This window comes from Schistocerca americana, chromosome 3, assembly GCF_021461395.2.
Source record: "Schistocerca americana isolate TAMUIC-IGC-003095 chromosome 3, iqSchAmer2.1, whole genome shotgun sequence".
Lineage (NCBI taxonomy): Eukaryota > Metazoa > Arthropoda > Insecta > Orthoptera > Acrididae > Schistocerca > Schistocerca americana.
Window position 1 is genome coordinate 54,722,787 of NC_060121.1, and position 15,116 is coordinate 54,737,902.

Genomic DNA, 15,116 nt, shown 5'->3' on the forward strand with positions numbered 1-15,116 from the left:
ATTATTGTCTAGAATGTGTTTGCAGGATTTCAGTTTTCAAAAATCGAATATTTATTGGCATAACGGTCAACCATGATGGGTTCAAAGATCCCAAACAGTTTCTTGTCGCATTACCTCTCACCACAGACGATGGAGTCGCCGATGGCCTTCACTTAACGTCCGAGATCAGCGGCGTTTGAGCAGAGTTGTCAGTGCTAACAGACAAGCAATGCTGAGTGAAATACCTGCAGAAATCAGTGTGGAACGTACGACGAACGTATCCATTAGTGCAGTGCCGCAAACTTGGCATTAATGGGCTTTGCATTAGACGACCAACACGAGTTCCTTCGCTAACAGCACGACAGCACGTGTAGCGCCTCTCCTGTGTTCATGGCCATACTGGTAGGACACTACAGTGGGACACCGTAGCCTGGTCAGATGAGTCCTGATTTCAGTTGGTAAGAATTGATGGTAGGTTTTGTGTGTCATGGAGACCCTATGATGCCACGGATACAAGTTGTCAACAAGGCACTGCTGTGCAAGATGATGGTGGCTCCATTACGGTGGACTGTGTTTACATGGAATCGATTGGGTCCTCTGATCGAATTGAACCGATAATTGACTGGAAATGGTTATGTTTGGCTTCTTGGAGACCAGTTTCTGACATTAATGGCTACATGTTCCCAAACATGTCACTGGGCCGCAATTGTTAGTGACTTGTTTGAAGAACATTATGGACAATTTGAGCGAATGATTTGGCCACCCACATCACCCGACGTGAATCACATTGAATAGTTATGGGACATAGTCTAGAGGTCAGTTCGCACACGAAGCCCTACACTTTCACAGTTATGGACTCCTACAGAAGCAGCACGGATGAATATATTTCAGCAGGCGACTCCCAGCGACTACTTGAGTCCAAGCCACGTCGAGTGGCTGCATTCCACTGGGAAAAAGGACGTCCGACAGAATGTTAGGAAGTATCCAATGAATTTTGTCACCTCAGTGTCACGTAAAACAAATCATGAAAGAGAATATATTGAATATAACCACTGAGACTGTTGGTTTGGAAAGATTCGTATTTAAGCTGGACATAGCCTCATCCAACCAGGAGAGACCACCGTTTTCCAACTTTCTCTAGAGGTGTCAGTGGATTTTTCCCAGCCATGCTGTCTCAGTTATTCTCAGTTAGCGTTGCATTCGAAATTTCACTCAGTGCTCGGATGTCAAGGAGTAGCTGAGCATACAGCTTACGTGTTGTGGCTACACGGCGCAAGGCGCACAGAATGAGCCGTTAGATGCTGTCTGCACCTCTTTATTACGACAAGGCTCGGTGTGGAGATGTACTATGAAGAGTGCTCTGCCTACTGCAACAGTGCACTCCTTGTGTCCCCTAGAGTCTGATTGTGACTCGCAGTGTGAGCCAGATCTGATTCTCTGGTGTTTGCGTCAGGTAATAGCTACAAAAATTTATACACGCATCCATGAATTGAGTACGGTGAGCAACACTCTTCGTTCTATGCACTGTTCCCATTAAACGTTAGTGACTGTCTCTGCCTCTCAGCTGGACTGTATCTTATCAGGATAGGTGAGACGTGCAGAGGCATCTCAGTGTGGGCTGTGTTGCTATCGCTGTGTGGCAGTGGCGGGCGAAGAGCTGAACTGACAGTAAGTAACACGTGTAATGTGGCTTGCTGATGAGCACAATGTTTCAGAGGTCTTGCATTTATATTGTTTTGCAGAAAAAAAAGATATCTAGAGATGATATTTAATGATGAGACAGATGCACACAAGCTATGTAAGAGAATTGATTTAATGAGGAAATTAAATTACAATGTAGTGCAGAGGGTAACTTCATGGAAAATTTATTGCAACTTCTGTAAAACCAACCAGAACTTATTACTGATCACATGTGTGTTTAAGGAGCCTAGTTGTGTTTGATATATGAAGTACCAAGATATGTGTGAGCAAGAAGGAGGCAGAGGGAGGGAAAGAGAAATGATTACCAGAGGTCGCAGCATTTGACATACTTAACACAGATATATATATATATATATATATATATATATATATAATGTATACATTTGGCCTTGGAGACATTTTGATCTTTAACGAGAAGTAAATAATATATAACTTTGACATTTGTGGTATCGACAGTTCCGATGCCACAGTGTAGGTTGGCACTACGAGAGCGGACGATCTACACGGACGACGGCGCCATCTAGGAGACGCTGTGCAGCTCCTCGAGCGCCGCTCCACTTTCACCCAGTTCATGAAGAGCAGGCGGCCGAGAACCATCGGTTCAGCTTAGCTTACTATGGAGATTTTCTTATCCGGACTTTGGCTTCGCACCTACGTGCTCATTTGTACCAAAGATACATATTCACTTGTATATCTTCATGCACCAGTGAAAACTTCTTTTACTTTACTTGCAGTACCGACGTACTTTACCACCCCTGCTCCTACTCGCTTCGTTTCATTCGGCCTCTTTGTCAGTTTTAAGGAGTAGAGCCACGCGCCGCCTTCCAAGCGGGATACAAAAACAATGACATCACATTAATATTATGTCACAGATATAACTGCATGTGTAAATAATGTAACATGGCACCACTTTTATGACGGAAATGATGAGTGTTATGGATTCTGAAAGGATATGGTGAAAATCTTTATCTTTCAACACTAAACTGTGGCTTAATGTACGTAGGGAGGACAGTAGAAGGAAGTGTACTCATACGTCGGAAATATTATAATTTGACACCATTTTAAAATTGTTTAAATACTATGCTCCCATCCCTTGTTCGTCTGCAATATATTAAAAAATAAAGTAATTTTGATGTTGTTGTGTGTGAGAAAAGAAATGATTACTTTCAAAGAGAGACAACGGTAAAGTGTACAGCACTTAATGATGTGAGAAATACAGAGATATGTTTGTATGTCAATGATGCATAATGTAGTCCTTGGAATCACTTTTTAACATTATACCGGAGGTCTACTTGAATTGACAATCATATTTCACTTTTCATAAACTGATACAGCTAAACAATATCTTTATCCGTCACCACTTTTCGTAGACATTTGTAATATATTTGCATGTTGCACTTGATATTAGCATTCACCATTAAACATCTCGTGTTTACCATTTAGCATTTCCCATTTAGCGTTTCTCATTAGACTCTTAGCGTTCATCATATAGCATTTTGGTTTACTGTTAAGTGGTTAGTATTTACCATTCACCATAAAGAATTGGGCTCTTGTTGTTTATCAGTTGCTGTTAGGCGATTAGCATTAGACATTTAGCGTTTATTGTTATCAACTACCTTCAGGCAGTCAGTGCTTACTTTATGGCATTCACCATTTTGCGTTCAGTGTGTGGTGTTTAGCTTTCACCATTAGGTAGTTGACGTTGACTGTCAACTGTTGAGCATTCACCGCTTAGAATTTAATGTTTGCTGTTTAGCGTTTAGCATTTACCATTTAGTGTTCACTACTTAGCATCTACCGTTTAGTGTTTAGTGTGTTGTCGTATAGCGTTCCCCGTTTACTATTATGTTTAATGTACACTCTAGCTTTTACTGAAGGAGATGTGGGGTATAAGGCTCACAGGTGGTCTATTTTCATGATCTTGGGTTGTTAATATTGCACTATGAGTGGTTGAGAAGAAACGGACTCTGATTATAAACCACGCAATTGGTCTTCTTAGATCATGTTGGACTTTTAATAAGGTGATATGATTGTATGGAAATACAGAAAAAGGGGAGGGGAAAAGTGTTTTAAATTTCCCGTTATCACAGCTGGGCTATTTGCTAATATTACACTCTCATTGCTTGGAAAGAGGAAAGGGAGGAGAGGGCATAAGCCAGATAATTACTCTGTTTTCGTCATCTTGGTATTTTAATATTGCACTGTACTGCACTTTGGTGAAGATGAGAACAGGAGGGCAGAGAGGTGGGTGGAGGTGTGGGGGAAGTGAAGAGGGGAGAGGGGAGGGGTGGGTATTTTAAAAACTACATTGACAGGATGCCTTCTTTCAATAATTCGCTGTGCTTAGTTTGGAAATGAAAGGAGGGGGGCTGCGGTATAATACTTAACTCAGCTAGTTGGATTTTTTAATTTCCCAGCAGTTCTTTTTAAATTTCCCAACATTGAAATCTTTAATTTACTTGAATTTACTGCCATCTGCAAACTTTGACTTCTAAATTTTCTGCATTATAGTACGCCGAGAAGCAGGTTTGTTTTGAATCTCCTTCTAACTTTTGTATTTGCTACTGCCTGCCAACTTGGACGTTTTTAAATTTCTCTCCGAACGCGACTATTGCGGCCCAACTATGGTGCCACCGAGCGGCAAAAACTGAAACAATGAGGCATAACATGCATAGAATCACTACTTGCAGATGCTCACTGTTGCCATTTTCTAATGTCAGGAAGATAGCAGCAGGTGCAGCATGGCCAGAGCACATAGTATTGGGCAAAACTGACCGTGACCAGCAGTATCAGCATTACAGAAGACAAACCATTTCTAAAATACATTTACGTCATCTTTTGAGTGTTTACTGTTACTTAATGTGATTCATATTTTGTTCATACAGCTTACATACACAGTGAGCAGCAGTGCATGCAGCAGCTACAAACAATTGGACTCCCAGGAGAGGTGCAATACGGCAATCGCTGCCGCGTTTTTCTCTTCGGAAAAAGACGGCATGCATCCTGTTGTTTTCAATTGCGACGCAATGTCTATGTCGCATCATTACTGGCCGTGTTCGAGGGTTACAGTAAACGGGCAGTGGTGCGTCGGATACAAACTACTGAACTTCCAAAAGAGGCTCCATGCGGTGACTGCACCCGCCTTAGTCTCTTGGTAAAAGTCGGCATGGAGCCTGTAGTTTTGAATCGCGACGCAATTTCTATGTCGCATCCTTACTGGGATGGTTTGAGGGTTACAGTGAGCAGCAGTGCTGCATCAGCTACAAACTGTTGGACTCCCAGGAGAGGTGCAATACAGCGAGTGCAGCAGGCGTGTAGCACGTTCGTTTCCATTGCGGCGAAATTTCTGTGTCGCGTGCTTGCTGGGAGTGTTCGAGGGTTACAGTAAGTGGGCAGTGGAGCATCGGATACAAACTACTGGACTCCCAACAGTGCTCCATGGGGTGATAGTAGCCGTGTTAGTCTCCCTGAGAAAGGCCTGCATGTGGCCTGTAGTTTTTAATCGCGACACAATTTCTATGTCCCATCCTTACTGAGATAGTTCGAGTGTCACAGGCAGACGCACGCTGTTTCAACTACAAACTATATGGATTTCCAGGAGTGGTTTAATACGGCGAAATCAGCCGAGTTTTTCTTTTCGGAAAAAGACCGAATGGATCTTGTTTTCCTCAATTGCGACCAAATTTCTCTTTCGCGTTCTTACTGGGAGTTATCGAGAGTTACAGTAAACACTGGTGCATCGGATACAAACTACTGGACTCCCAAGAGAGCTCCTTGCGGTGACCGCAGCTGTTGTAACTGCGACCGGGACGGTCGCGGGGTAGAAATGACGTAAAGCGCGGCGTGACCCGCGGACAACAGCACAACGGGAGAGGAGGGACACGACCAACGAAGGACAGAACAAACAACCATAAGATCGAACAACAGATTCACAAGAAAACCTAACAAACACGTCCAGTCGTACACAGATCAAGTCAGTAAGCTGCCTAACAAGAGGCGATGTGTCAACAGACGTACTCGAGATTAGACTTCTTGGCTCAGCGAAAGGCAAGCGATTAAGTACGCTATCGGGGGCGCCGCTTTTGGCCGCTGGAATCACATGTTCCACTGTAGCGCCCTCACACTAAAAGCGGGCCAGGAGGCGAGCGCCGCCACAGCTTACGGCGCGTCAGTGCAGAGACCTCTACGTGTCTTCGACGTCCACGACGTCTGGCGCGGATTCAAATTCCGCGGCGCGCGGTGCCAGATCCCTCCCCCCTGAAACTTGCACGTGGGGGCGGAAACGCCGCGGACGGTGCCGAGGTGGGCGGCAGTGGCAAGAGGAACTGGGCGTATCAACCGCAACTGGCGTGGAGGAAGGGACCCACGAGGTATCCGTGACAGCCGATCCCGAGTCCAGGGCGGGGGATGGAGCCGCCGATCCACCCGGAGGCTGAGAGGGCCGGCGGCAGGTCCGCGGAGAGACGGCAACCGGGGGCTGGGACGGTGACCCGAGGTCTCTGTCCGTACCCAAAGGAGGTAGGGAAGGAGGCGGCGGCCCGAGTCCGTGGCAGCACGAGGGCGGAGCTGATTATGATGGCGGCGCTCCAACCATTTCGACGTCTGCACTGACTTAACACGCCACCCACGGGCCGCGACGACCGTGGCGGGTGTCCAATCCACCTTGCGCCCGTACTCGCGGGGCCACACGGCCGTGCCAGGGGTATACCGCTGCGAGGGCCGGCAGTGGGGGCGGGAGGAGGGCGGCAGCAGCAAATGGAGCAGGGGCCGCGGCTGTCGCCCACGGAGGAGCTCTGCCGGACTGCATCCGTCAATTGGCGTAGTGCGATAGGTTCTCAAAAACGGGGTGAGGGCCGACATGGTTGGCCTCTCTGCCTCGCCATTGGACGAAGGGTGGAAAGGGGGGCTACGGATATGTTTGATACCATTGGCCTCACCGAAGTCGTGGAAGGAGGACGCCGTGAATTGGGGACCATTTTGGAGACCGACATGTGTGGGTGGCCATCAGTGGCGAGAACCTGGGCCAGAGCCTCCGTGGTGGTGGATCTCATGCGGACAACATATGAGTGTTTGGAGTAGGCATCGACGATGAGTAACCACATGGACCCCAAAAACGGCCCGCAAAGTCCACATGGATGCGATCCCAGGGCCGGCGAGGCACAGGCCAGGGTGTAAACGACTGAGGGGTACTTGCTTGCCTGGTGATGCGCACAAACAGTGTACCCATGGACAAGGCGCTCAACATCGCCATCGATGCTGGGCCAATACACATGCCAGTGAGCCAAAACTTTAATACGGTACATACACCAGTACCTGCAGTGTGACAAACTGAGCACCCGAAGCTGTAATTCCGGAGGGATGATCACCAGATGGTATGATATTATGGTGAAAATGGGCATATCCTTGTAATCCCCGAGTCTGGAGATGTGAGTAGAAAAGCAAGGAAGCAGGGAAGCCGGTTCGGATTAGAAAGAGTAACGCATTTGTGTCGAGGGATAACGATCGCGAATTTGTAGAACAGTTCTGAGTGTGACTTTGGTCCACTGAGGGTGCTATGATGTAAAAGGGATGATTTTGTTTGGCAGAGGATATGAACTGTACGTTTACAACATCGACACAATACACGGTGATATATTGCTGAGTTGGAGCTCGGTTTTGCGCACGAATATTCAAGCTCCTGTCCTGGGTGGGGGAGCACAGTAATTGAGTAGGATTCTTCACGTATTTGACGTTATGTAGGCTACGGAGTGATATATTGATGGGTCGTAGGTCGGTTTCACGTTCTAATATTCAAGCTCCTGTCCTCGGTGAGGGAGCAGTGTGATTGAGTAAGAGTCTTCCCGTGTTTGGCGATATGTATGGCGCTTTGCGACGCTTAGTTGTCGTTGTAATATGTTGATCTGTGTAAAATAACCGCTGAATGTCTCGTCCGCAGAAGGAAAAAAAGGCTGAGGAGCTTCGATAACGGTGCCATCAGTAATTCTACAGGTAAATTCGATAAGAGTGTATCATAATGCTCTATTCATTCACATCCTTTGTACTGGGATATAGGAACCTCTACATAGCGGTGAGAAAATTTGCATATGTTGAGAGCAAGAAGGGAATCACGTTTGGAGCGCTGGGAAGAGTGCATTAGGCATTATTTTCAAGAACAGGTTCTGTTAGTGCAAGAATTTCTGTACATACAAGCTGAGACGTGAAGAAAGCGAGTGTTAACTGTTTCTGGGACAGCCAAGCAAGTCCGCTATTGCTGAACATTGTATTTCTGCTGGACATTCAATGGAGTATGAGAAAACAATGATTTTGTCTACAGCAACGTCTTTCTGGGACTCCATTATTAAAGAATCCGTAGAAATACGACTGGCGGAAAATCTGTTAAACCGTGACAGCGGCTACCAGCTGGACAGTGCATGGAATCCCATCATCTCCACGATTTGCTCAAATCGAAGACGACAGAGTGCGTCGATGGCCGTGGCAAACAGCAACGCAGAGGGCGACTGAGTTCCGCTATTCCACCAGCGAGGGCGCTGCCGGCGGGCAGTGTTGGTTCAACTATCAAGTTTTCGACGCATGCGCAGAATAGTTACAGTACGCTATATATTGCGGAGCGGAGATCTTTATCGCCAGTCTGCGACGGCTCACCTGAAGATGACTGGCAGGTGCCCAGTTGAAATATCGTGCGAAGTATTGAACGACGACCGGCTGCAAGCCCAAAATTTGTTTGAACAGTCAATTCGCCGGGAAAATTTTAAAATTCACAAATAAAGAATTATTTGCAAGTCCTTTCCCCGCAATTCCTTAGGAGTAGGTGGTGGTTAGGTGACTGATGTTACAGCAAGTGCCCTTTCTTTCCCGCCATTTTCTTAGCTTAGTAGAGATATGCATATTAACCTTTGTTTACTGCTAAAATTCAAACTTGGTGCCAGTTCATAGGAAGAGGTGGCAGTAGGATGACTTAGGTTAGTGGAGGTAGGCCAAGTGAGCTATGTTCCCGCGATTTTCTGACCTTAGTAGAGATAACCTTAGTGCGGTGCATTATCCTGTTGGAATTTGAACTTCCCGCCATTTTTCTTGGGGAGGGGGGTCAGGCACCAAAATTCAAACTTCCTGCCAAAATCCGTCATCTTGAATGACGTCATGGCTGCCATCTTGGATGAGGCGATGCGCTGTTGCCAAGTCTACATGACACCATATTGAATAATGTCACAGCTGGCATCTTGAATGCATCTGGCAACAATGCAGAGAGTCCTCGTGTCCCCCTTGCTCCAATACTTACACAAACTGCATAATTTTGAGATCGGTGATTGGCCTTTAAACAATGCCCTCAGTCAACGTTCTTGTCGGTCTGATTAGGGAATATGATGCTGGTTTGCGAAATATAATTCCATCATAAAGAAGTAAAAATTTTCTATGCACTATTTTCGCATTTCAGAAGAATTGCCAGCAGCAAAAGTGGTTAACATAATATAAATTTTTTTTAAATACCAGTAATATTATACTATGATTCGAGTCTTAACGACCACAAGTCTTATGTCAGGGTTAATCCTGTGGTTTGACTGCTCAATGAGCTCGAAAGACTTTCATCGGATGTTGATAAGCTTTACAGCGACAACGTTCCCCTTTACCCAATCGGAGGAGAATGATGATTTGTATAATAATGCAGTTGACTGCTATATCTGTGAGCTGCCGTTAGACAGAAAAATGGGAGCTCCTCATAAATACCACTGACAGTTCAGTGTGCAATTTGAAGTACCAGCTACCAAGGCACATACAAATTGTCTTCCATAATTTAAGTGGGTATGACGCTCACTGTCTAGTTGAGCACTTGTCTGGTTGTGGTTGGGAGAAGAATCAGATCAGTGTTGTACATGAGAACATCGAGAAATACATTTCATCTTCCAAATGAATGACGCCAAAAATTACGCTCCACTTCCTTGATAGGCTACGTTTCTTCAGGCAACACTCCTGAAAGTCATTGAATTTCTACCTCAAGCTGCATTTCCCGACAGGGACACATTTCAGCTTGTGACTAGGAAGGGGTTTTGCCTTACGAGTATGTGGATAACATGGAGAAATTCAATGAAACCCAACTACCCAACATAACTGCATTCTCCAGAAATCTTACAGGCAACGCCATAATGGATGCAAGGTATGAGCTTGCCATAAAAGTCTGGTAAGAATTCAAAATGTCCACTTTAGGAGAGGACGTACAACTTTACATGGACACAACTATGTGCTTTCTTGCAGAAGTTTTTGAGAAATTATGAAGTCTATGCATGGTCACATACTGTTTGAATCCCGTCTTTTATTACATGGCACCTGGGTCATCTTGGGCGCAGTGCTCAAGAAAACGAAGTGCAGTGTCGAATTATAGACCAATACTGACATGCTTCTTTTCTTTGAGCGTGGGATCCATGGGGGGACTTTGCCATTGTGTCCATAGGCACGTGAAGGCAAACAGCTCACGGATGAGTGACACGTTCAATGTATTCCTTGATTCAAGTTACATAATGTATCTGGGCATAATTAACTTATATGGACACGACAGCAGCAATCATGGGTGACCGAAGACGAATGCAAGGGATTACGTGGAAAAATCATGGGGGGGTGTGGCAGCTAATTCTGATGTAAGGCATGTGGTGGAGGGAGAACTCAAATACCCTATTAGTTTGCATGATGCACACGCCTATTTGGCGCTCTGTCTAGAGCGAGTTCCACAAGAAGGCTCCACCCCAAAACTGATGTCCCACAGAATAAGAAGGTTATCAGCCTTATGAAGGACGAGGCGAAAGGATTGCCAAATGTGGAGTTTGTAGGTCTGTGATCAAACATGCATGCACTCCCGCACTGGAAGTTTCCAAATGGTTCAAATGGCTCTGAGCACTATGGGACTTAACTTCTAAGGTCATCAGTCCCCTAGAACTTAGAACTACTTAAACCTAACTAACCTAAGGACTTCACACACATCCATGCCCGAGGCAGGATTCGAACCTGTGACCATAGCGGTCTCGCGGTTCCAGACAGTAGCGCCTTGAGCTGCTCGGCCACTCCGGCCAGCCCATTGGAAGGTGCCACCCAGAGGTGGGATAAGGATGCGCATCGTATGGAATTGAGAGTCCTCTCTATCGAAGACTAGAAGCGGTGCCTGTGCAGTGGTGTTCATGGTGCTTCACTACAGCTGCCTGATATGGTACGACAGACCAATATCCAGTCGAGAGCACATGAGGTGTACACTGTGGTGTAGTCTAAAATCGGCCTGTCATATTATGATGATAAAAGGCTCATTTGTGACGAGGGGACTTAAACTCTCCGATACTCACATACTACTCATGTTTAGCAAGAGAAGAGATGGTAGACTCTGATTGAGTGAGAGTGAGAGAATGAGGGAGAGAGAGAGTGTGTCTGCAGAGCAGTAGTAGAACCCTATTTCATAGTGTAAGTGATTTTGTGTGTGTGTGTGTGTGTGGTGTAAATATATGTGTATACTGGATTCAAGTGTATATACGCACATGGGCCAAGTGTGGAAAAAAATATAAAAAAAGTAAAAGAAAAATTTATTTATATGTACACCATGTGTGTGAGAGAAAAATGTTAAAAAAGCCTACACAAAAATATTAAAAACCATAAACACAAAAAATATGTTTATATTTATTTATTTGTTCATATGCAATGCATGTGCAGACTGTCAACGTATATTTCTAAGCACCATGTGCGTCTGGTAAATGGAATAATTTTTTAGGTTTTTCACCTGCCGTTAGCCATCTAAGTTAGAATAGTTTTTAAGTGTATAAATACACTCCTGGAAATTGAAATAAGAACACCGTGAATTCATTGTCCCAGGAAGGGGAAACTTTATTGACACATTCCTGGGGTCAGATACATCACATGATCACACTGACAGAACCACAGGCACATAGACACAGGCAACAGAGCATGCACAATGTCGGCGCTAGTACAGTGTATATCCACCTTTCGCAGCAATGCAGGCTGCTATTCTCCCATGGAGACGATCGTAGAGATGCTGGATGTAGTCCTGTGGAACGGCTTGCCATGCCATTTCCACCTGGCGCCTCAGTTGGACCAGCGTTCGTGCTGGACGTGCAGACCGCGTGAGACGACGCTTCATCCAGTCCCAAACATGCTCATTGGGGGACAGATCCGGAGATCTTGCTGGCCAGGGTAGTTGACGTACACCTTCTAGAGCACGTTGGGTGGCACGGGATACATGCGGACGTGCATTGTCCTGTTGGAACAACAAGTTCCCTTGCCGGTCTAGGAATGGTAGAACGATGGGTTCGATGACGGTTTGGATGTACCGTGCACTATTCAGTGTCCCCTCGACGATCACCAGTGGTGTACGGCCAGTGTAGGAGATCGCTCCCCACACCATGATGCCGGGTGTTGGCCCTGTGTGCCTCGGTCGTAAGCAGTCCTGATTGTGGCGCTCACCTGCACGGCGCCAAACACGCATACGACCATCATTGGCACCAAGGCAGAAGCGACTCTCATCGCTGAAGACGACACGTCTCCATTCGTCCCTCCATTCACGCCTGTCGCGACACCACTGGAGGCGGGCTGCACGATGTTGGGGCTTGAGCGGAAGACGACCTAACGGTGTGCGGGACCGTAGCCCAGCTTCATGGAGACGGTTGCGAATGGTCCTCGCCGATACCCCAGGAGCAACAGTGTCCCTAAATTGCTGGGAAGTCGCGGTGCGGTCCCCTACGGCACTGCGTAGGATCCTACGGTCTTGGCGTGCATCCGTGCGTCGCTGCGGTCCGGTCCCAGGTCGACGGGCACGTGCACCTTCCGCCGACCACTGGCGACAACATCGATGTACTGTGGAGACCTCACGCCCCACGTGTTGAGCAACTCGGCGGTACGTCCACCCGGCCTCTCGCATGCCCACTATACGCCCTCGCTCAAAGTCCGTCAACTGCACATACGGTTCACGTCCACGCTGTCGCGGCATGCTACCAGTGTTAAAGACTGCGATGGAGCTCCGTATGCCACGGCAAACTGGCTGACACTGACGGAGGCGGTGCACAAATGCTGCGCAGCTAGCGCCATTCGACGACCAACACCGCGGTTCCTGGTGTGTCCGCTGTGCCGTGCGTGTGATCATTGCTTGTACAGCCCTCTCGCAGTGTCCGGAGCAAGTATGGTGGGTCTGACACACCGGTGTCAATGTGTTCTTTTTTCCATTTCCAGGAGTGTATCTATGTAGCTCAGAGTCCATAAGAATTGTTATTGTAAAAATCTTTACTATTGGGGCTGTTCAATTTAGATTCTAAGTGAGCACAGTCGACCAGAATTACTGTAAAAGCTATGCTACTGGGACTGTGGAATTTAGCTGTAGTAAAGAAAGTATCTCCACATTAGTTTTTAGCGTAGATTTAAAAAAAAATTCCAGTGTTATTGGAGAAAAAAACTGTAAAAAAAATATTCTTGATTTTGTAGTATGTAAGGTAAAAGTATCTGAACTGGAATATAAGAGTGAAATTGTACCTCAAGAATACTATATCGTACCTCAAAAACTACATTGTGCCTCAAGAATTATATTGTACCTCAAGAAGTATGTTATATTTGTGTCAACTGAATAAACGAAAAACATTTGTCACTATACGTCTTTGTCGTCAGTATTTACATGAACCCTGTCCCCAATAGCGTTATATATATATATATATATATATATATATATATATATATATATATATATATATATACAGGGTGAGTCACCTAACATTACCGCTGGATATATTTCGAAAACCACATCAAATACTGACGAATCGATTCCACAGACCGAACGTGAGGAGAGGGGCTGGTGTAATTGGTTAATACAAACCATTAAAAAAATGGACGGAAGCATGTTTTTTAACACAAACCTACGATTTTTTAAATGGAACCCCGTTAGTTTTGTTAGCACATTTGAACATATAAACAAACAAGTAATCAGTGCCGTTTGTTGCATTGTAAAATGTTAATTACATCCGGAGATATTGTAACCTAAAGTTGACGCTTGAGTACCACTCCTCCGCTGTTCGATCGTGTGTATCGGAGAGCACCGAATTACGTACGGATCCAAAGGGAACGGTGATGGACATTAGGCACAGAAGAGACTGGAACAGCACATTACGTCCACATGATAACACTTTTTTATTGGTCTTTTTCACTGACGCACATGTACATTACCATGAGGGGTGAGGTACACGTACACACGTGGTTTCCGTTTTCAATTACGGAGTGGAATAGAGTGTGTCCCGACATGTCAGGCCAATAGATGTTCAATGTGGTGGCCATCATTTGCTGCACACAATTGCAATCTCTGGCGTAATGAATGTCGTACACGCCGCAGTACATCTGGTGTAATGTCACCGCAGGCTGCCACAATACGTTGTTTCATATTCTCTGGGGTTGTAGGCACATCACGGTACACATTCTCCTTTAACGTAACCCACAGAAAGAAGTCCAGAGGTGTAAGATCAGGAGAAAGTTCTGACCAATTTATGCGTCCTCCACGTCCTATGAAACGCCCGTCGAACATCCTGTCAAGGGTCAGCCTAGTGTTAATTGCGGAATGTGCAGGTGCACCATCATGCTGATACCACATACGTTGACGCGTTTCCAGTGGGACATTTTCGAGCAACGTTGGCAGGTCATTCTGTAGAAACGCGATGTATGTTGCAGCTGTTTGGGCCCCTGCAATGAAGTGAGGACCAATGAGGTGGTTGCCAATGATTCCGCACCATACATTTACAGTCTACGGTCGCTGTCGCTCTACCTGTCTGAGCCAGCGAGGATTGTCCACGGACCAGTAATGCATGTTCCGTAGATTCACTGCCCCGTGGTTTGTGAAACCCGCTTCATCGGTAAACAGGTAGAACTGCAACGCATTCTCTGTTAATGCCCATTGGCAGAATTGCACTCGATGATTAAAGTCATCACCATGTAATTGCTGATGTAGCGACGCATGAAACGTGTGAAAGCGGTGACGATGCAGTATGCGCATGACACTACTTTGACTCAGTCCACCGGCTCTCGCAATGTCCCGTGTACTCATGTATGGGTTCATGGCAACAGCAGCTAACACACCAACTGCACCCGCTTCTCCTGTGACGGGCCTGTTACGGACCCGTTTGCGTGCTACGACCATACCTGTTGCATACAGTTGGCGGTAGATGTTGTGCAATGTGCGGCACGTTGGATGCTCTCTGTCCTGGTACCGTTCTGCATACACCCTGCAGGCTTCAGCTGCATTTCCTCGACACTCGCCATAGATGAGTATCATCTCCGCCTTTTCAGAGTTCGAATACACCATGGTCACAGTTCCTACAACACTACACTATCACAGACGTCTGGTAACACGGTGTACTACAGTTGGTCTGCGTGCGGAGACGAATGCAGAATAACAATAGCAGCAAGCGCTACATGCGGAC